This window comes from Leptodactylus fuscus, chromosome 1 (assembly GCF_031893055.1).
Source record: "Leptodactylus fuscus isolate aLepFus1 chromosome 1, aLepFus1.hap2, whole genome shotgun sequence".
NCBI lineage: Eukaryota > Metazoa > Chordata > Amphibia > Anura > Leptodactylidae > Leptodactylus > Leptodactylus fuscus.
This window is the reverse complement of record NC_134265.1, coordinates 183,280,129-183,302,545: the sequence shown is the minus strand read 5'-3', so window position 1 is coordinate 183,302,545 and position 22,417 is coordinate 183,280,129. Positions and strand designations below refer to the sequence as shown.

The 22,417-nt window shown below is 41.2% G+C and overlaps 1 protein-coding gene across 1 annotated transcript in view; it reads left to right on the top strand.

Annotated features, from left to right (window-relative positions):
* The first annotated feature begins 7,861 nt into the window (after positions 1-7,861).
* Positions 7,862-22,417, top strand: part of CORO2A (coronin 2A) — an 88,947-nt gene continuing 74,391 nt past the window's right edge. Inside the window, exon 1 of the mRNA XM_075280362.1 lies at positions 7,862-8,253. The gene's annotated coding sequence lies outside the window, so the exon portion shown is untranslated. The remainder of the gene's footprint in view (positions 8,254-22,417) is intronic.

The following is a 22,417-nucleotide window of genomic DNA, read 5'->3' as shown; positions in this document are numbered from 1 at the left end:
GGGGATGCTCAGCCTTGGACAGGTGAGTATAAGTATTTTTTTTATTTTTATACACCTCCCCTGGGCTGGCAGTTATTGGAAAGGGACCCGGCCAGGTCCCTTACCATTGACAATATGTATAGCAGTCAGGGAACAAGGTCGCTGTCGCACCCCCTGCAACCACGATCATTAATTCACTGACTGGGCCATATGGTTGCCCCTCTGTTGTCAAAAAGACAGAAATTCATAAATGAATAAAGTTTATTAGAAATAATTAAAAATAAGAAAACAAAGTAACAAAATGAATACAAATACATTATATATAAGACAGGGGAACCAAAACTACCAGAGAAACAATGTGGAAGGTACATGAATCATATCAGTGCAGGGTATAAATAAACATACAATGCTGCTCTAAATTATTCAAGAGACAATGTCTCAATATAGCATGATTGTAAAAATATAAACCATAAACCCCTCAACCAAAACCATATAATTGGGGTGCAGGGTCTGCAATGTAACAGTTACATATATAGTGGATATATAGAGCATCAACCTTTCTGAAAAAGATAGCAGTAAAGAAAAGTGACCAAGTGTGTCCATAATAATGAACAAGGCAAAGTCTAATAGTAAAGCTGAAGAAAACCTGGTCAAGTTCCAAACATCACCAAAGTAGACCCTCAGGAAAAAAGCACCTTTAGTAAATCATAATGGGGCCTTACCACAAATGTACACCCCCCGCGTTTCGCCGATATGGCTTCGTCAGGGGACGATAGCTCAAGTGTAATAATGGGGATATATATATGAAAACAGTCAAAAATGAAAAGTGGCAACAAGTGAGGAAATTATTGCGTACGAGTGCTCTGCAAATGAACGCAGAGCAGCCCGAACTGAATGAAACTGAGCACGCGTGGAATGAAAGCAGATACCTGAGGAATGCCCATACTAAATATGGATGCGGTGCACATAGAGTGACCATGTGAGCAAAAGTAATAAAAATACCGCGAGAATGGGGGTTTGGAATAGTGAGGCCAGCAGACCAACTGCACATGCGTGTTGCACATGGGAGGAGGGAAGCTGTACGTATGTATGAGACAAAGGAGAGATCGATAAGAAGAGAGAAAGAGAAATAACGCTCCTGTATCTGACCCTGCACCCCAATTATATGGTTTTGGTTGAGGGATTTATGGTTTACATTTTTACAATCATGCTATATTGAGACATTGTCTCTTGAATAATTTTGAGCAGCAGTGTATGTTTATTTATACCCTACACCAATATGATTCATGTACCTTCCACTTTGTTTCTCTGGTAGTTTTGGTTCCTCTGTCTTATATGTAATTTATTTGTTTTCATTCAACTTTATTCATTTATGAATTTCTGTCTTTTTGACAACATTGTTTGCACTTTATAGTTGAAATTCAGGATTGGTGCCTTTGTTTGCATTGTTTTTTCCCTCTGGATCAAGCAGGACAGTTTCAGGTGCTGTCCCGCTGTTCTGGATGTCAGGCAGTGATTTCAACTCTTTGTCCTTAGGACACAGATAAAGGCTGTAAACAATAGTGGAGCACAGAGCCATCAACTCCATGCTCCATTATTCAGTCTTCAGATGATTGTGTCTGTGATACAGAAATGCAATGGGCGCTGAGCCACAAACATTACAGTTGGGCCTCCAGATCTATGCAAACGCAATTAGGGGAGTATTCTTTGTTTTGTTGTTTTCGTTTTTTTTTTTTTTTTTTTTTTTTTGGGGGGGGGGGATTGTGCGGTGGTTTAGGGAGCAGGTGGCCTTATGAGGGGGCTGGTTATATTTATTGGAAATTAAATTATGGGGAGGCCCAATTTAAAAAGTTAGAACAGGTCCCCCTAAAATGACGATGAACCCATGGAGTGCATTAAACAGCTTTTGAGATAACTGTCCTTTGACTTTTTGTCCCTTAACAAAGAGCCAACTACATATTACAGAGCTGTCATTCCTAAATCTTTGCTCGAATTAGGATGAAATTAAGAAGAAAACAATAAGTAAGGGCTCGTTCACATCTGCGCCGGCACTCCGTACTTGAGGTTTCCGTTTCCTGCCTATAACAGAGGCAGGAGACGGAAACCTGCAGGAGGCTTTCTCACCCATTCATTTGAAAGCTGTCCGGCCATGAGCGGCGGTGAGCGTTTTGCGCTCTCCGCCGCGAAACCGGGTTTTATAATCCGGACACAGAGTCGGACATGCAGTACTCTGTGTCTGGATAAAAAAAATCCGGTTTCACGGCGGAGAGCATAAAACGCTCACCACCGCTCACGGCCGGACCCGGTCTATGGTTTCCGTCTTCTGGAATGCAGAAGACGGAAACCATAGAACGGAGACCCTGAACGCAGGTGTGAACCTAGCGTAATGCACTCAACTCACATGGCCTATATGCACGTTCACCATGCAAGACTCCATTGTTGAACATAAATGTAGCCAAATATCTAAAACACTAGAAAAAAAACATCTATGAGTATAAAGAGTAATCACACAAGCAGCGAGAAGTAGATACAAGTAGATAAAGACTTTTCTTACATTGTAAACTGTGACACAGAGCAAATTTCAGACTTGCTATGACTCCTTCCATCTGCATTCATGAGTGATGAGTGAAAAGAACCTCCCTCCTCCACTCGCTGCCTTTCCATCTTGCCTCTAGTTTCATTTATCTATGGACAGACTTCCCTGGTAACAAAGTAGACAACTGCAAATTATCTCGAAGGGAGACACCTAGTGGCAGGAACTTTTGAGAGGTTTTTTAGGAGTTAAGCAGTCACATTTTTAATTTAAATGCATAAAATTTCGGGTCCAGAATCACATGCTCTATTAAATTATTACTATTATTTTGCTCACATATATAGTTCTTTACAAACATTGTCAAATGAGACTAATTTTTCTAAAAAGTTAGTGACCATTTAAATCATACCTGTCTTTTCATCTGAATTTTTCAGAATAAGCTGAAATCATCAGTGGTGGAACTACCCATCATAGCAATTTCTACAGGGTTTGTGACCTTAGGGGGCCCAGTCATCCCCCTGCTGCCTTTTTAAAAAAGAATAGGCTTTAATACTCCAGGCTGCTATTTATTTACTGATCCACAATTCTGCACACGGATGCCTCCACATCCCCTTCAGCCCTTAAGGGGGTCCCATGTGCCCCACATCAGATTGCTGATACTATTCAACTTGTCACATGGGACCTTTGGGCTGTAGGGAGAAGAGTAGTATTTATTGGGTGAACCGCAGAAGATTCATCTTGCGAGGTTCACCCAGCAGTTTGTTTCAGACAAAACAGTTCCAAAATGGTACTGCTAACTCTCTGGAGGTCTTCAGGAGTGCTTAATGACTTCAGATACCAATGAGGCCTATAATTGGGTCTCAGTGGTCATGTAGGTCAAGCTGGAATAATGATGCTGACATAGCCCATATGATTGCTGGGGAAACCAGTTTCTGAGGTCTTTCAGTAGGCCCACAGACCCCCACCCCTGAGAAGTGGAAAGCCTCAACAGATCACTACATATTGGAACCAAGACCCCTCAAGGAATTTATCGAGTGGCATAGTCAGCACTTTGTACCCACAGCTGAAATTACCACCAATGGGATGTGAAAATGAAAAATTACTTTATTTCCACTACAATGTCACATTAGGCCCAATTTTCTCATTTTCACAAAAGGTTAAAGCAGAAAAACCACACCAAAAACGTGGTCATAAACTGCTATATGGGTACATGTCAGATCTTGGAACAGAGAGTGCTATTTGGCTTTTAGAAGTTTGGTAGAATCTCTTAAATGGGATGGTAATTTGATCACATATCTGTTTTTGTTTTTGGAAACACTGTGAGTCACACATTTTTGATATTATTTTCTCGTTCTTCGCCATATGCACTTTGTTGATCATGGGAAGTTGATCAATCAAATGTTTATAACTCTTCATGCTTTATATCTACATTTATATTTATAATTTCATATGGGTCAATTCTATTACATGTGTGGATATATTTATTTTCCTTCTTTTATGAATGGTATTTTTATTGGATTTATGTTTTTTTGTGGGATCTATGTTTTATACATATATGTATATCTGTTTGTTTTTTTTGTTTTTCATGTTTTACCAGTATATGCACTTGAGAAAGGGCTGTGTGTATATGCCCAAAGCGCCTTCAAGTTGTGCCTTGTTCAATAAAGCATTTAATATCTTTAACGTGATTCGTCCTTCTTTGACCAGAGTGTGCCACCATAATTCCTATTGATTATTTGCCTATGTGCCAGTAAAGAGGAATACACCAGAAATTATTTATATCTGGAAAAATATAAACAAAATGCAAAAATGAAAACAACATAAAAATAAAGCCCTATGTGTCCACAAAAAAGATGCAGAAATTAGTTGAAAAACGCAAATGAAAAAAAGGTTATAGCCCTCAAAACTGCACCTATAAAAAAAACTTTAAGGGTGCATTCACACTAAGTATATGCTGAGCTGATTCTGAACGTAAAACATGTTCAGAATCAGCGCGTACAAAGCAGATCCCATTCATTTCAATGGGAGCCGGCATACGTGCGCTCCCCATTGAAATGAATTGGATACTTTTTTCCCTATTGGTTTCAATGTGATACGCAAAATCAAAGTGGGTGGTGCAGCGTGCCACACATTCTATCTTTCTTTCTGTCCTTTAAAAGTTTGGAGGTATGTATATGCAAGTCTTTCTCTATATATGTTCTATATCAGTGGTACCCAACCACCCGACTGCACCTCAGTACCAGGCCGTAGATCACCTGGTACTGGTCTACAGGTTCTATCAGACACCTCCCCCACAAGATTTGTGGGGTGGGCGCGACTTCTTCTTGCACACAGCCTATGTGCATATTCTATTTTCCTCCCAACGGTACCATAGAATATTGACAAGTTTAGAAGGAAAAATAGAAAATAGAAATTGTACTCAGGGCTCGTTCACATCTGCGTTGTGAACTCCGTAGTTCAGGTTTCCGTTTCCTGCCAAAAACAGAGGCAGGAGACGGAAACCTGCAGGAGTCTCTCTCACCCATTCACTTGAATGGGTGAGAGAGATGTCCGGCCGTGAGCGGCGGTGAGCGTTTTATGCTCTCCGCCGCGAAACCGGGTTTTATAATCCGGACACAGAGTCGGACATGCAGTACTCTGTGTCCGGATAAAAAAATTCGGTTTCGCGGCGGAGAGCATAAAACGCTCACCGCCGCTCACGGCCGGACCCGGTCTGAGCTTTCCGACTTCTGGCATGCAGAAGACGGAAAGCACAGAACGGAAAGAAGAACGCTGGTGTGAACCTAGCGTCAGGCTGTGTGCAAGAGGATGTCCTGCCCAGTGCATAACTGTTCTGTAAGGGTATGTTCACATGGCAGAAAACGGAACATACTGCGTGGCTAGCCATGACGGAATGCCAATGCGGCATTCCACTCCAGATTAGCACCAAATAAATATGTCTAATCGGGAGGGAGTCTCACCGCGCAAAAACCATGGCTGAATGAGCCGTGAAATCCGCGGCAAGATAGGTCATCTTACTTGAAGTCATTGGGAGCCGTTTTGGAAGGTGGATTTTGAGGCGGATTCCACACCAAAATCCACTGCCAACAATACTGTGTTAACTAGCCCTAAATATAATTATACAGTACAACAGAGTATGGTATGTGGGTGAGAGGAACTATTATCTGTGGTGGGCACTATTACTGTAATAGTACCCCCCCCCACACCCCCCATAGGTAACAACATTACTTATATGGGGGAGGGATGTATTATCTGTAGGGTTGCTATAAGGGTGTAATTACAGAAATAGTGCCCCCCACAGGTAATAGCATTACTTATGTGGGGGGCTATTACCTAACGAGGGGGAGCACTATTATGCTGCATCATTGAAAACTAAAGATGTAGCCTGCAGAGGGTACATCTGTTAAAACTTGCAACATACAAGTCATATAATGTCGAGCTTTACTACTCATATACACATATAACAAAGGTTACATACTGATTCGTTGTTTAGAACTATTTCACTAATTCTTCAGAGTTATACAGTTCATGACTGCAGCCTAGATTGAAGTGCAACTTAGATTTTTCTGGGCCATCTATGGAAGGCACTCCATGGATACTCATAGGGACATCACTCTGAGACTCTTATGGGGTAAGCACACAAGAACAGACTCCAGAATAAGTGTGGGCTAGGTTTCTTTTTAACCAGACCCTGGTATTCCAGGCACAGTACTGAAGTCAGTACACAAGGCTTTATTGAGGTCCGGATCATCCACCATAAAGCCGTTGTGAATTTCCCTGGTTGAAGCGCTGCAAATGTTCTAGGATTGGAGTCTCAGACTAGAGAAGTAGAAAAGTTTTTATTTTTAATTGCGGCCACGGACATCATTAGGATAGGGCTAATTGGGGCAATAAGTCACTGGTCCATAAGGAACAATGGGTGGCTTAGGATGCATTTACACGATGTAATACGGCACTGATTCTTGCACGATAACTTGCGTAAGAATCAGCACTGCAAAACAGAATCCCATTGACTTCAATGGGTTCCATTTAGCGTGCGTGACACATTGAAATCAATCGGTTAAAAAGCCTCCCATTGATTTCAAAGTGTTACACGCGCTAAACGGAACCCATTGAAGTCAATGGGGTTCCGTTTTGCAGCACTGTTCCTTACACGAGTTAGGGTGCATTCACACGGAGTAAAGTGGCGCTGTTTTTGCCACAATAACTCGTGTAAAGAATACACGCTCAAAATAAGACTCCCATTGACTTCAATGAGATTATTTTTACATGAGTAAAAAATGTGTTAAAAAAATCTCATTGAAGTCAATGGGAGTGTTATTTTGAGCGTGTATTCTTTACACGAGTTATTGTGGCAAAGACAGCGCCACAAAACTCCGTGCAGATGCACCCCTAGGCTAAGTTCACACGTGAATTACATGTGGAGTAATTTTGGTCTGGGAAAAAAAACGCTTCCTAATTAAGGAAGCGGTTTTTGGACCTTTGAGACATTTTTTGGAGTGTTTTCTGGAGCGGTTTTTGGTAAAAAAAAAAAAAAACACCAGGTGGCTTTCCCCCTCCCGGAAAGAGAATGGACCGTAAAAAACCATGTCGCGGTAAAAATTGTGACACAGTTTCTGCCTCCCATTCACTTCTATTGCCTTCCTGAAGTAGAATCCGCCTCATGAAAGGTCATGTCGCTTCTTTTTTCCGCTAGCAGCAATATGATTATGATGTGGATTCCGTGCCATAATCCGACCCCTCTGTGCTCGTGTGAACGGGCCCTTAGTCTCCCAAAAAGTTACCTTTTAAAAAAATAAAATATCAAATGGCCATTTTAACAGAATAGTAAAATGTGTTGTATTGCTATCCTAAAGAACCTGCAGCTCCTTCTCTGATTCAAGGAGGCTGCCAGCAGTCAACTTTTCCCACAAAACTCAATGGGGAGAAGGCAACAATTACAGTGGCTTGCAAAAGTATTCATACCCCTTGAACTTTTTCACATTTTGTCACCTTACAACCACAAACTTAAATGTGTTTTGTTGAGATTTGAATTGATAGACCAACACAAAGTAGCAGATAATTGTGATACAAAATGATACGTGGTTTTCTTTTTTTTTTTTTAGGGTGTGGAAGGTGAAAAAAAACTAAAATAAAAAAAACATACTCACTTGTCCCTAGTGCCTGCCCCGGGCTAATTAAAAAAAAAAAAAAAAAAAGACCCTGGACAAGCCCTGTAAATTGCCTGCCCAGCACAGTACAAAGGAGCAGAGTGCTGAGGCGCGGTGCTCCATGCTGGCAACCTGTTGTCCTGAAGCCTGGCCACACCCTCCTAATAAATATGAATTTGCTTGCCCCGGGGAGGCTCCAGTTACTGCATGCACACAAAGGAAGGCATCACACAGCCCTGTCCCCTCTTCAGTCACTCATCCCTGGCCATAGCCCGCTGCATCCTTCTTGTTGTAGGAGATCCCCTATTACCCAGTTTAATGGCACATCCTCCCAACTCCTGCCCTGAGAAGGAAGATGAAAGCACTTGTCATGATTTATGAATGAAGGTTCCTGCAGGATCTGGAAGGGGATACTAGCACAGCAGCACAGGAGGAGGAGGACAGGAGCAGCCAGGACCTACAGTGTGTGCTGACAGGGTGTGCATTAGATAGAGGGCTGGGTTTTGTCTCTTCCTGCTCCCAGCTCACTACCGCAGCGAGCTCCAGACCAGGGACAGCACCTGAGGAAATCTGCATGACTGGAGTGCAAAGGTAAGACTCTCTATACGAGTCACTGGAGAGCCGGCCACGGGGGTTTGCTGGAAGCAATGGCTCTAGTGCCATACTGCAGAATGGGAATGCAGGTACACGCTGTTATCTGATGTGTGTGCACTGTCCTGAGAGGAATGGGTGCCGTCACATGACCATGCAGAGTAGTCCCTGCAGTACAGCTGTGTGTGGTGCTGACACATGAGCTAGTCCCATACATTAATGCTGCCTGACATATGTATTCTTCTGGAGTAACCAGCAATGGACATAATATTCACTGTCACATCCACTTTACCTCAGCTGTCTGTGTGGTAAATGCAGTGCTCGGAGGTAAAGCATTGTTATTCTTCATAGGGTGTCATTATGGCCTGCACCATACTTAGATTTTCTGTAGTGTAAACTAATGCCCACAACAACTTATTGGAATACAGTGCCTGCTTAGCCAAGACTGGTTGCTAGGGGTAACGGTGTCAATTTTTGGGCAGCACAAGTTATTCTGCACTAGGCCTCAGTTGTGAGGTAGCTGCACCGTAAACCTTAATGCACAGCTCATGAGTTATATACTGCTGAATAATGCTAGCTTGTCCTCATCATTGTGGTATATAGAAAAGGGGCAAAAAAACCTGTTTTTGTGCTATACAGGTAGATATATAAATCTGATGTAAACAGAGCCTAAGGCTGCCTTATCACAGCTGTATTTGCAAGCCAAAACCTGGAGTTGGTCCAAAACATGGAGGAGAGCAAATCTTTCTACTCTACCTTTATTCTCTGCAGCTTCTTCTGGATTTGGCTTACAAATTCTGATGTAACAACAATAATAGAGCAGTCGGCCAGCGATTGTCATATATATATATATATATATATATATATATATATATATATATATATATATATATATATTGTCAGACTTGGATGTCGTAAGTAGCTTCACCCCAGCCAGTTGTGTAGCTATAGTAGTGCAGAGGTTTCAGTCACTCCTCAGTACCTGAGAGGCATCTGCCACATAAGGGGTAATGTAAGTGAGCTGGGCAGAGGTATATGGTAACTTCTTAATCCTGTAATATTGCTATATAACTTTGTTTTTACATGCAGTTCTTTATTTATTTATTTTTAATCTAAAACAACATTAGGAACATTTCCATAAAATCATTTACAAACTTGTATGTTGAATTCCACTTAGTTTATGATCATATTTGTGTTATTAGTTTCTTATATTGTTCCTCTAGTGTGTTATTAGGTTATGGGTGATATGCATTTTATATGTCATAAGTCAGGAACGAACGGTGTAACTCAGACTTTTCAAGATGGCACACTTTCATAGCTTGAAGCATGCAATGTCTAGATATTTATCAAAGAAAACGTGTGAGGCATGCACTGTATTTCCTTTTTTTCTCTTCCAATATAAGAATAGAAAAATTAAGATAATGGCAGTGCTGGGTCCATCACTAGATGGCCATCAACGTGTAAATAGGGACCTAAGGGTATGTTTTACATATATGCTTTGTTGGCATATACATTAAAGGTGAACTGCAAAACTGTAGTGTGAGAGTACCTTATGTTATGATAATGGCACAACATGCTGCACTTTTTTTAAACTTTTTGACAGAATGTAGAACAGTGGCTCCTAAGATAAGCTCTGTCATAGTTGAAAACATCTCTAGTTGTAAGAACGTAGGTCCTGGTGATGGGGAGATGTACTAAGCAAAATGCAACAAAAACTACCACTTAGATCAAAAACTGAGTAAAAGTCTGTACCAAATTTATCATGTAGTTTTGACTCTATGCCTAGCTGTGGTTTCAGCACCAGAAACAGATAAGAATCTTTGGCAGGAACCCACACACTGATCTAATCGGGTGACAAACGGCAAATTGATTTCTCAGATCTGTATTTTTTGCCATGTGAATATACCATTACATTAGTTATCCCATTATTAACAACAGGAATCAAGTGATTGGAAGGACGAAAGTGCACCTAAGTTGAACACTGTGGAAATGCTCATGCATGACTTATGCTTTATAGATCTCTAATGTACTTCTAGAGCAGCCATTTTCAACAGTCCCATAGAACTGAGTGGAACTGTGCTACATATAGGCACTATTGATCTATTCACATGGTGCAACTGGCGACACCTGTAGATCCCTTTTCTCAGGGTCACTAGGGGGCTCTTATTCCCTAGGCACAGTGCTTGGGGTGGGCTAACCCCTGCAATAGCTTTGAATTATGCCACAACTTTGAAAACAAGCAAGCTGCTGAGTTCTGAATTAGTAACAGTGTTATTCCACTAGACATTGACAAAATGCATCTTTGTATTATTGGATGTGTGTGTTGTTTCTTTAAGAGGCTTCTTGAATTCCTGCCTCTATAAATAAACTAGAATGGTTCCCTTCTTCAAACTTGTTCCTGAAAGACTTCTACAGATTACATTCTGAAGTCAATGCTATCAAGATCTAGATACATCAAACAGTCACAGTTTGACAACACCCTGAATACACAACAGCCTTAATATGTGTGCAGTGTCTCTTGACTGTAGATATAAATATTGATCAGTATAGCTTGCATTCCTTTACTGCTGTCACAGATTTATTATAATCCTGTAGTAGAGACCTAAGGCCTTGTATATCCTTGTCCATCCCCAGTGCGCTCAACAAGTGACCAAAAGAGTGTTCCACTTTATACACCTGTATGTATGCCTTTACAAGTTTCTTAAAGACTTTTGGAATATTATAAACCCATGTATGTCTGTTTCTGGCTCGATAGGTGTAATTGTGGCTCATCCTTGCCTCCTGGCCCTTTCATACACCACATAGTTGTTGTTTTTTTCTGTGCTCGCTTGCCACTTTCTTGCAAAAATGGGTGGAAACGAAGTAGGGCAGGGACACCTTGATCAGACAAATCTATTTGATTTATTAAGAGGTTGCGCTATTAAGGGTAAGTTCACATGTAGTTTTTTGGTCAGAATTTTGAGGCCGTATCCAGAAAAAAGAAGCGAGATGCTCATTCTTCAGGCCGAGTCGCCTCGCGATTTGGCTTGAAGACACTCAATCCGGAGCCTAATCCGGAGCGGAGTGCGCGGCTGGATGCCAGTGTAGTGTACTGGCTTTCAGTCGCGGCTACCCAGCTTTTAGTCCGGAATGGTTCTGGACCAAAATTCGCTGTGTGAGCTTACCCTAATCGGGGTGTAGGAGATGTCAGTCTTAAGAGATTCCCCTAATTGTGTTTTACTTTCTATACATTTGGAAGAGTTACTGTGGTTTATGTTTATAGATTGCAAATAGACCTTTGATGGATCAAGTCACACATTTCTGATCTGACCCTGATTTTGGTGAAGAATCTGCACCAAAATACGGTGAATATGAGAAGAGCCTGCATCCTGTGCTTGTGAATGGGGTGTCTGGGGTATCTGAGTAGATTTCGGGAAGCAAAATCAGCCAGCAAGATGAACAGCAACTACTTGCTGTCACAGGTTCTACCCAGAAAAAGTGAATGTTAGCAGTGACAAAATGACATGGCAGTTATGAACATGTGAACATAGCTTTACATTTGGGAGTGGGAGTAGGATTCAGATATATTCAGTCATAGTAAACTCTGAGGACAAGGGGTGATGTTTTATGGTTACATAGGATTGGCTAGACTGGCTACAGAATCCAACTCCCAGCTACGAGAGGCGCTAGGTCTGTGCAGTTCTTGTTGTAAACCAGAATCTTTTCATGCAGTGACAGTAGAGATGTTAAAAATGGTGATAAATTGTGGGATGTCCATTATACTAGCAGAAACATTGCTGTTTTCTCTGAAGTTTTAACCCATTCTTGCCGGTGACATTTTTCGATTTTCGTTTTTGACTCCTCGCCTTACAAACCCCATGACTTTTTTATTTTTCTATTTACAGAGCCATATGATGGCTTAATGTTTGCAGGACAAATAGTTTTTCATAATGGTACTATTTATTATTTCGTACAATGTACTGGGTAGCTGCAAAAAAAATCTGAATCGGAATTACATATATTTGACTTTCATGCGGGCATCTTTTTTAAGCCGTTCACTCTGCAGGCAAAATGACATCTCACCTGTAGGCTATGTTTTGGTACAATTTCGGGGATAGCAAATTAATATACACTGTCTACCAATAAGTATTTGCCACCTGTGGTAGAATAGAAAAACAACATTTCTTCATATTCAGTAGTTGGTAGAACCCAGCAGATGCTTCCTTATGGATGGTATTGATCGACACAATACTCCCGGATGCCTGTTGAAACTCCTGGTGTATGTGAGCCATTGGTTGGGTGCAGTTCTGCTGAATTTCTCTGGCCAGCACCCATCGGTCTCTATCTCCTAGTTTCAGGGATCTGTCGACTCTGCATTCCGACAATCACCGTTCACCTTCCACTTCGTAATCACATAGGCCACTGTCGATTTTGGGTAATTCAGTTCACTTGCTCTGTCCCTTAAGGATCGACCATTTCGGTGGTACCCCACAATTACCCCTTTCTCGAAATCGGACAACTCTGCACTTCATGGCATCTTGTATGTGACTAATGCCAATGCACTAACGCCAATGCTGTTTCCTATTTAAAGGCGGAAGGCGTGACGTACATCACGACCGCAGATATTATATCTTCATTTGCATGGGTGTCCAAATACTTATTGGTAGACAGTGTAGTTTTATCTATATTTTAACTTCTTAACAAAAATCTAAAACGTTGCAAAAAAATTAATTTTCTAAGTGTCCCCATATTCTGATACCTATAACTGATATATATATATATATATATATATATATGTACATAGATGCATATGTCGGCTTTTTTTTTTTTTGCGGGGCCAGATGTACTTTTTAGTTAAATCATTTTGGGGAATGTCTATTGCCTTGATCACTTTTTTTTTTTCAAATTTGTATCTGACAAATCTGTGAAAAGCAATACGGAAAAAACCTTGATGTTTTCCACTGCAGTTTTTTCCGCAGCGTTTTTTGGCTGCAGTTTGCTATGTGGTGCTTTATTAGCCTAAAGCAGAGTTTTTTCATTCCTTTATTTCTTTTATCTTTGTTAGATTACTGCGATGCGTTTTGGCCGCATATTTTCTTCAGTGATTTTTATTTTTCCTGTGCTTCACTACTACAAGTGGTGCATAAGGTAACAGTGAGTGATTTAGCACTGCTGTGGATATATTTGTAGATCATTTTTGGAAGCTGGATACCACCTTAAAGACTAGTATGATCGTGTCACATTACAGTTATGTTATAACAGACAAAACATACCAAATCTGCAAAAACACCAAATTACTACTGTTAGTAATAATATTTTTTCCAATAATAACAAAATTTTTTCTTCATAGTGGAAAATTAGATTTCTGACTTTCTAGCTAGTTTTCTTCTAGACAAGAGAAAGTATAACTTAAGGTCTTGTTAAGAAACATATAGGTTGTTTCTGCTTACATAGATGCTTAGGTGTAAGAGTATGAAATGTTGCCAGACAGGTGAAAGTTAAAACTCTATCTTTTGTTTGGACTTCCTACCTAAATGATGTGCTACAGCTGGAAGGCCACAATGTAATAGGATAGGACATAGCCTTCAGCGTGTTTAATGCTTTCCTTTCTTGCGCAGATTAACTAGTTCAGTACTAGACAACTGCAACCTATAATACCTAGTGCAGGGTGTGCATGGAGCAGGCACTATATCATATACTATATGTTTTTACATGATTTCTCAGAGCATCTATGTTCCCAGTAATGTAAACACTATGTATGGCACAACGTATTTACAGTATGTCCTTTCTTATTTTATCATTACTTTACAGGTATACATAGCTCATAGCAATGGCAGTGGTGTTTTGGCATATACATGATGTAAGGCCAAAAGCAAATCCTTGGGTTAACCTAAGAAATACAGAAATAGAAGCAGTTTTATTGAGCAGTTAGGGTCAATGCACACACAGTATTTTGGTGAAGATTGTGACACTGAATCCGCCTCAAAAATCAGCCTCCAAAAAAAGCATCATTTTCCTCCATGTAAATGCACCCTTCAAGGGGCTCTATCAGCAAAATTGTGCTGTATGAAACCCACATATGCGTGAATAGCCTTTAAAATTAAACTATAAAAACATATATGTAAATCATACCTATCGTGCACGCTGGGCGGTGTTGCACAATCCGACGTCATCTTCTGGCACGCCTTCCTCTTCTTTCGGCAACGCCATCCGGTCCTGGCTCTTCCCCGGCTTCATCGTCGTCTTCTTCTGGCGGTTCAAATCTGATTGGTTCAAATCCGGCGCATGCGCAGTAGCGCTCCCTCCGGAGCTACTGTGCACGTTCCGGAACCATTTTTCTCAATGGCAGTGCGCACGCGTCGGATTTGAACCAATCAGATGTGAACCGCCGGAAGAATAAGACAATGAAGCCGGGGAAGAGCCAGGAGGGCGTCACCGAAAGAAGAGGAAGGCGTGCCAGAAGATGACGTCGGATCGTGCATCACCAACCAGCATGCACGATAGGTATGATTTACATATATGTTTTTATAGTTTCATATTAAAATGGAGGGGGGGGGGGTAAAATTACTATCGGTGCCTGAATAGTCTTTTTAAAGGCTATTCACGCATATGTGGGGCTCATACAGCATAATTTTGCTGATAGGGCCCCTTTAAAGGAGTGTTCCCATCTCAAGGATCCGCCTGGAAGGACAATCAGTTCAGTTAATTGCAGTTTACTGATAAAGACTCAGACAGTGTCTATTGTGTGAGATCTTTGTGTTTACATAGAGAAAAAAAACACTGAGTCCATTCTTTGTAGAAGTATGGTAAGTATTCTATACTAACCTGTGTAAAGTAATATACTGTACATTTACTGTGCATATTACTTGATCTGCATCTATATTAGGTTTCTAGTAATAATAATAATCGCTCATTGTAAAGGCAAAGTCTACAACTTCATTAAACTGTTTCTTTTTAATGGATTTGTAGCTTAAATTCAATCCCCCTAGCAACCAAGTTAATTTAGATCTGACTCGTCCAAGCAATGTTTTCAGTTTTTTCATCTTTGCATCCAAGAGCCATAACTTATTTTTCTGCATTTATTTTTCTATCAACATGGCTGTTTGAGGGTTTGGTTTTTCTTTTTCTCCAAAAAGTTGTGTTTTAATTTCCTCATTTTGGGATAGATATAACCTATTGATTGAACTTTTATTAACTTTTTATTAGGGAGCAGGAGTTGCAGAAAAAAAAACACAACAATTTTGTCTTTGCAATTAACTTTGCGCTGTTCACCATGCAGTATAGAAGCATGTTACAGTACCTTAATTCTGTTGGTCAGTCTGCCGTAGAGTTGGGATCAATGTTTGGATAAAGTCAGAGTCTGAAAAAAGATACCACAAACTCCAGCTATAAAATGAAATGATAAATTATTTTAATTACATCCAAAAATATTAATATTGCCTAATTATACAAGAGCTATGTGAGGGTTTGGTTTTTTTATGGAATGAGTTAGTTTTACATTGGCATAATTTTGGGGTATATGTGAGTTCAATCACTTCTACCTTACTTGTTTATTTTACAACATTTACCATGGAGGTCAAATAATGCAGTCTTTTCATAGTTTGGGTCATTACAGATTTGGCAATGCCAGTTGTAGCGTGTATTTAAATGTGTATAAATGGCACTTGTGCATTGAGGCAAGTTGTGCTTTTGCTGCTAAGGCCAATGATTGCTCAGGGCAAATGGGATGTTATCACTTCTGGTCTGGCAGGGGCCAGAAACCTGTTTTTCGCATTCGAGGCTGAATTCCAATGTTGTGAAAACGTAGCGTTTTTCCATGGTAAAAAATGCTGCATTTTACAGTACCTGCAAAGTGAGTGTGATTCTGGCTAATCCCATCCACACATTGCTGAAAAAAAATTGCTGCTGGTTTTGAAAGTCATAGCATATCAATTATATCTGTGGAAACGCTGATTTTTTCCCTATAAGTATAAGGGAGCCTTCACACGGAGTTTACGCTCACTCATTCTGAACGTAAAAATCGTTCAGAGTGAGCGGCGTGAAAAACAAATCCCATTGACTTCAATGGGTGCCAGCATACACGCGCTACCCATTGAAATCAATGGGAGGCTTTTTAACCCATTGATTTCAATGTGTAGCACGCGTAAGACGGAACCCATTGAAGTCAATGGGATTCTGCTTTGAAGCGCTGACTCTGACACGTGTTTACGTATCAGAATAAGCGCCGCGTTACATTGTGGGAACGAGCCCTAAGAATTTGCAAATACTTGGTTGCATTAGCAATCGTTTTGGTTGCCACCTGGAACCATTTGGCATATTATGACTTTTGGACATCTTTGCTATTTATCTTGTTTATCTATATTTTTATGATTGTATATTTGATGAAAAAACATTTCTTAGATATGTTATATCGTATGTGTTTGTGCAGGTAGTGTTTGGGGCCATTCAGGAATGGGATTATTATTTTCCAGTGATCATAAAGACTCCTGCAGCAGTTTTATTACCAGAGTATGGACATAGCTCTCTCTTTGAAGAAACCCAAGTCAGACCAGGTGTATGGCTATAACAAATTTGTCACTAGCAGGAGTCTGTTAGGCATAAGAGAGAGAGGGAGTTGTAACAATAAGGCTGGGTTCACACAGCGTTTTTTGGACTGGATTTTGACCCGGAATCTGCCTCAGAAAGTGGTCCAAAAAACGCCTCCCACTGTTAGCTGTGACAGTCACGACATTCTGACAGTCACAGAATTCTGACAGTCGCAGCATTCCACTCTGGATGAATGGGCCTAGCCGGGAGGGAGTGTCGCGCTGTGGACGTCCGCGGCTGATTCAGCCATGGAATCTGCGGCTAGAAAGGCCAGATCGCTTCTTTCTTCCCGCTCATGGAAAAAGGAAGTGAACGGCTCCAATTGAAGTAAATGGGAGGCGTTTTTTGGACCAGATTCTGAGGTGGATTTCGCATCAAAATCCAATCCAAAAAACCCAGTGTGAACCCAGCCTAAGCAGGAAACTTGTTGGAATGAGCCAGGCGCTTACCATTCCAAAAACTGTGGATTCTAGGAGAACTGTGTCACACGTCTGGAGCCAACAATAAGCCGAGTGTTTGCCATCACATCTGAGATCCTGCAAGCCACATCTGAGATGGTCAGTGGGGTGCACTGGGTTCCATATGTAACCTCTGTTTTAACGGTCCTCATATCCATTGTTTGGGTCCCCAAACAGACTGGAACAATGGAGGGACAGCGCTAGCATGAACCTACTGTTAAATAACTCTTTCCTGTTTTCCTGCCCCCTCTAATCTGTCATTCAGTTTGAATTTTACCTTTCTAGACAGATTAGGGTACAAAGGTGTCAGATTACAGCTCCCAAGAGTCTACAGAGATGGGAGGGACAGGTTAGAGCCAGGTACCAAGTGAGGAGAGAAACTGACAGAAACAACTACAGAAAACCATAAGCTTTATAGGTCACCTCAAGTGCCTTAGGCTAGGTTCACATCTTTGTTCAGGCTTCTGTTCAGGGGGTCTGTATGGGGAGCCCCCAAATGGAAACCTAATCCATTTAAAAAAGCAGTTACCTCAGACTGTAATGGGGTCGGTGTGGTTTCTGCTCTGTTTCCGCCCAAAAAAGACCAAAAATGTGAAGAGAAAAGCGCTGCTTGCAGTGCTTTTCTTCTCTGCATTTTTCAAGCGGAGAGGGGAACGGAATCCCCATACAGAGAACTAACGCTAGCGTGAACCCAGCCTTAATCGCATCAGTATTTTTCTGTAATATCCTATATTATCCAACTGATGTTTTTGAGTTTGATGAGTAAATTCTCTTCTTTTTGTGTGCGCAGTGTTTGGGGACATAGAAAATTAGAGCTAGAGCATGCAAAGGAAAAAATGGGAAACCTCTACAAAATGTACACTATCAGTTATAAAAGTATAATTTCTTTTGTATATACCCTGTACAATTGAAGCACTATCCTCTATACACTATACAGATTTTTTGTCATTCTGACCTTGATTAAATATTTAAGTGAGTTACATGATCAATATACTCATGGATTCTAATGTTATAACATGTAATGGGCAGGTCAATATCCCTTCAAAATGTAATGCACATTGAAATACGTTTGTATGGCATATAATACATTCATGGAAGGTAAAGTATTTTCCATGTGTCGTCATTAATAATAATAATAATAATAATAATAATAATAATAATATAATTATTAGCAAATGGGATTTTTCTCTAGGTAGTCAGGGCCTTAACCCCCTCCCACCTGCCTGGTACTATTAGGCTGTCTTCACAGGATGTAAACGCGAGCTGATTTTGTCAAAATACACATGTAAAAATCAGACTTCAATGCCATTTTTTTTTTACATGTGTAAAAAAAGTGCAAAAACGCGTGTAAAAAATGGCATTGAAGTCAAGGGGAGTCTGATTTTTACACGTGTATTTTTTACACATGTATTTTGACAAAATCAGCTCACGTTTACATCATGTGAAGGCAGCCTTACGTTGTGCTGCACGTGTAGCTAATTCTCAGTGCTGCAATTGTACGGTGCTGTAATGCTGCGGACAAGGGAGCTGTGCCTGCAGCATTATTTCTGATACTCGGCTGTATCACACAGCCAATACCCGGAACCATACTCAGATTAACACATTGCATGCCATGATCAATAGTGATCAGAGGGTCCGGTGGCATGATAAGATCAACGGCTAGGCAACAGCCTCCTGACTTCCGCTCCTTAGGCTCCCTTGTGTTATATGTGCTGCAATACAATGTAGATTGCACTAGGGATCTGAGATCCCAGGTTCAAGTAAGAAAAAAAAGTTAAAAATAAAGTATAAAAAATACACACAAAGTTAAAGAGGACCTTTCATGGGTTTGGGCACAGGCAGTTCTATATGCTGCTGGAAAGCCGATCTGTGCCCCTGGTAAAGAGCTATTGGTATCGTAGCTCTTTACAGTCAGAAGGGCGTTCCTGACAGTCTGTAAGGTACGTCCTCCACAGTAGCGCCTATCGCGCTGTACAGTGTGAGCGGAGAGGAACGCCTCTCCCCCTCCTGACAGTGCTTGTCTATGGACGAGTACTGTGAGAACAGGGAGGGGGCACAGATCAGGAAAGCCGATAGTGCGCTGAATTCAGCGCACTGTCGGCTTTCCAGCAGTATATAAAACTGCCTGTGTTCCAAACCATGAAAGGTCCTCTGTAAACCCCCCCCCCCAAAAAAAAAAACCAAAAAAAAAAACCCACCTTTTAATTTAAAAAGGACCTTTCATGTTGTCCTCATTCATATGCGATTCAGTGCACCGTAGCTTTCCTGGCATGTGCCCCGATTTTGGAACTGATATCTCCCTAATGTCAGAAGTTTGTTCCTCACAGCCTATCGACATGGCTGAGCTGTAAGAAATGACCCCTGTAAGGTAGTGCTATCTGTGGTTAAATTTCTTTTCATGTCTGTTAAAAGCAGATAATTTTTTTTGCTTCAGTTAGGTGTCCCTCAAGACTCTGTCTTGGGCACCCTCCTATTCTCTATCTACACCCTCTCTTAGATGTATAGGGGCACATTTATCAATGTGTTTGCACCTGAATTTGGCGTGTGCTGTTCTTGCACCTTTTTCACAGTTAGGGTGCATTCACACTACGTAACGCCAGCGTGAATCACAGCCGTACACGCCGGCGCTACAGCAGGGTTGCCGAACACTTCCCATTCATTTCTATGGGAGCCGGCATGCGAGCGCTCCCCATAGAAATGAATGGAAAAAGCATGCATTTGCACCTTTTTTTCTATGTAAGCATTCCCTATCTGACACTTTGTGAAACTAGGCGTGGCTGCTCGGGCGTGTTCGCCAGATTTATTATTTGTGGCTTTCGGCGCCAAATCACTCTACTCTCAGAGTAACTTACAAAACAGTGCAGACTACACACTCACAAGTGCACTAGCATAAGACACTCACAAAACTATGCAAAGTTAGCAGACTTAACAGTTACATAAATTTTAGAAATCATTATTCTTGTGTCAAATCGTAAAATGCATTGCCAGCTCAAGTTCATAATTGTGTAGCTACAGACTGCATCAAGAATGCATAGCAGAGGCGTAGCTAACAGGGGGTAGAGGGTGTGATGGACCTGGCCACAGTTTTCTTTTAAGAATTGCTTTTTCTTTTTGGGTTTGTGGGCAAAGTTTGCTCTGAGACAGAAAAATGAGAGGAGCTCTTTTCATTGGACAAGCTGAATGAATTTGAAGCCATCTTTGCAGACACAGAGAAGTCACTTGTTTCTACTTATTTAAATCCTGTTATGTTCTGTGTCTGCGCCTTATTTATTATGCAGGAGCAAAAAAAGCGCAAGACACATGACAAAGACGTGTGTGGAATTTATTATCAGCTTGTGCCATATTAGTAAATCACGCCAGAAATTGAAAGGGTGAACAAAAAGCGCATATCTGCAAAATTTCACTGAAAAAAGGCGCATTTGATAAATAACCTCCATAGAATCCCATTGTTTTTAATACCACTGTTATACCGACAACACGTTTCACTGGCCAAGACATTACCCTTTGTTGTCCAGTTCCAGAGTGTCTAGCACCCATAGCCTCCTTGCTCTCATCCTGCTTTCTCAAACTCAACATGGAGAAAACGGAGTTAATCATCTTTCACCTGACATTGCACGGCCCCTTACCTGATCTGTTTATCAAAGTTAATAGTGCCATCCTTACGCCAGTCCCACAAGTCTGTTGCCTGGGATTAACCTTTGATTCAGCTTTCGTTTAAGCCTATCCTCCAAGCCTTCAACCCCACTTGCAGCCTCCAACTCAAGCACATCCATTGAATTAACACCTGATACTACAAATATATTACTCCACCCCTTTTATAATCACCTGATCTACTGGAACACCCTTCTCCATGGTCTCCTAACAAATGCTCTCGCCTCCCTCCAGTCCACCCTAGACTCTGGCGCTCAATTAATCCACCTATCCCCCAGTTTTTCATCAGCCTTTCCTCTCTGCCAATCGCTTCTCTGGCTACCCATTACCCAGCAAATAGTTCCAAATGCTAACCCTTACATACAAAGCCATCCACAACCTGTCCCCTCCATATATCTCTGATCTGATCTCCTGCTACCTACTCAGAGCTCTTATCTGCTCTTTACACAACTGCCTCCAATATTTCTCCTGTTCATACTTCATAGACTGGAGCTTTCTATCATGACACACAAGACTGTCCCCCACGACCACAAGCTTCAAGAGGACCCTGAAGACTCATCATTTCAGGAAGGTCTACAACCTTCAATAGCACTACAGCCACCGCCTCAACAACTTCTAGCTTTAGCTATTGTCTATCCCCCTTTCCTCACAGCCTGTAAGCCTTTGCGGGCAAGGCCATTTATCCCACTCCACCAGTTGGTTACTGTTAGCATTCTACTTTTTTGTATATTGTCTAAACCCTCAAATAGATTTAATATAGCTATAGAATTAATGGTATGCTTGGGGGCAACAAGGTGTCTCAGTGGTTAGCACTGCAGCCTTGCAGTGTTGGAGACCTGGGTTTGAATCCCGCCAGGAACAAAATCTGCAAGGAGTTTGTATGTTCTCCCCATGTTTACCAGGATTTCCTCCCATTCTACAAAGACATACTGATAGAAAAATTAATGGTGCGCTAAAAAGAACTAATAATAATGAATATTATTAATACTCTTCTATATTTTGTCTCTTGGGACATGAAAAACAGATGACACACATATGTCACCTTTTTAATTTTTTTCACAGACCCATAGACTTTCATTAAAGGGATTCTATCATTAAAACTCTTTTTTTTTTTTTTGTCCCTATCACGTAGTAATACCCTTAAGATAGGCTATTCTTCTTCTACCTTTAGATGTCTTCTCCACGCCGCCATTCCATTGAAATCCCGGTGTCTGATAGTATGCAAATGAGTTCTCTCACAGCACTGGGGGCAGTCCCTAGTGCTCAAACAGCACTGGGGGCGTCCCCAATGCTGCGAGAGAACTCTACAATGCCGCCTCCATCTTCTTCAGGAACTGGCTCTCTTTGCGTCTTCTTCCGTGGTGGCTTCAAATTTCTAGGCCTCAGGCAGCCGACTGCGCATGCCCGCCGGGCACAAGAAAATGGCCACTTACAATGCTGTGTAAGGCGGGTATGTGCATTCGGAAGAAGACACAAAGAGCCAGTTCCTG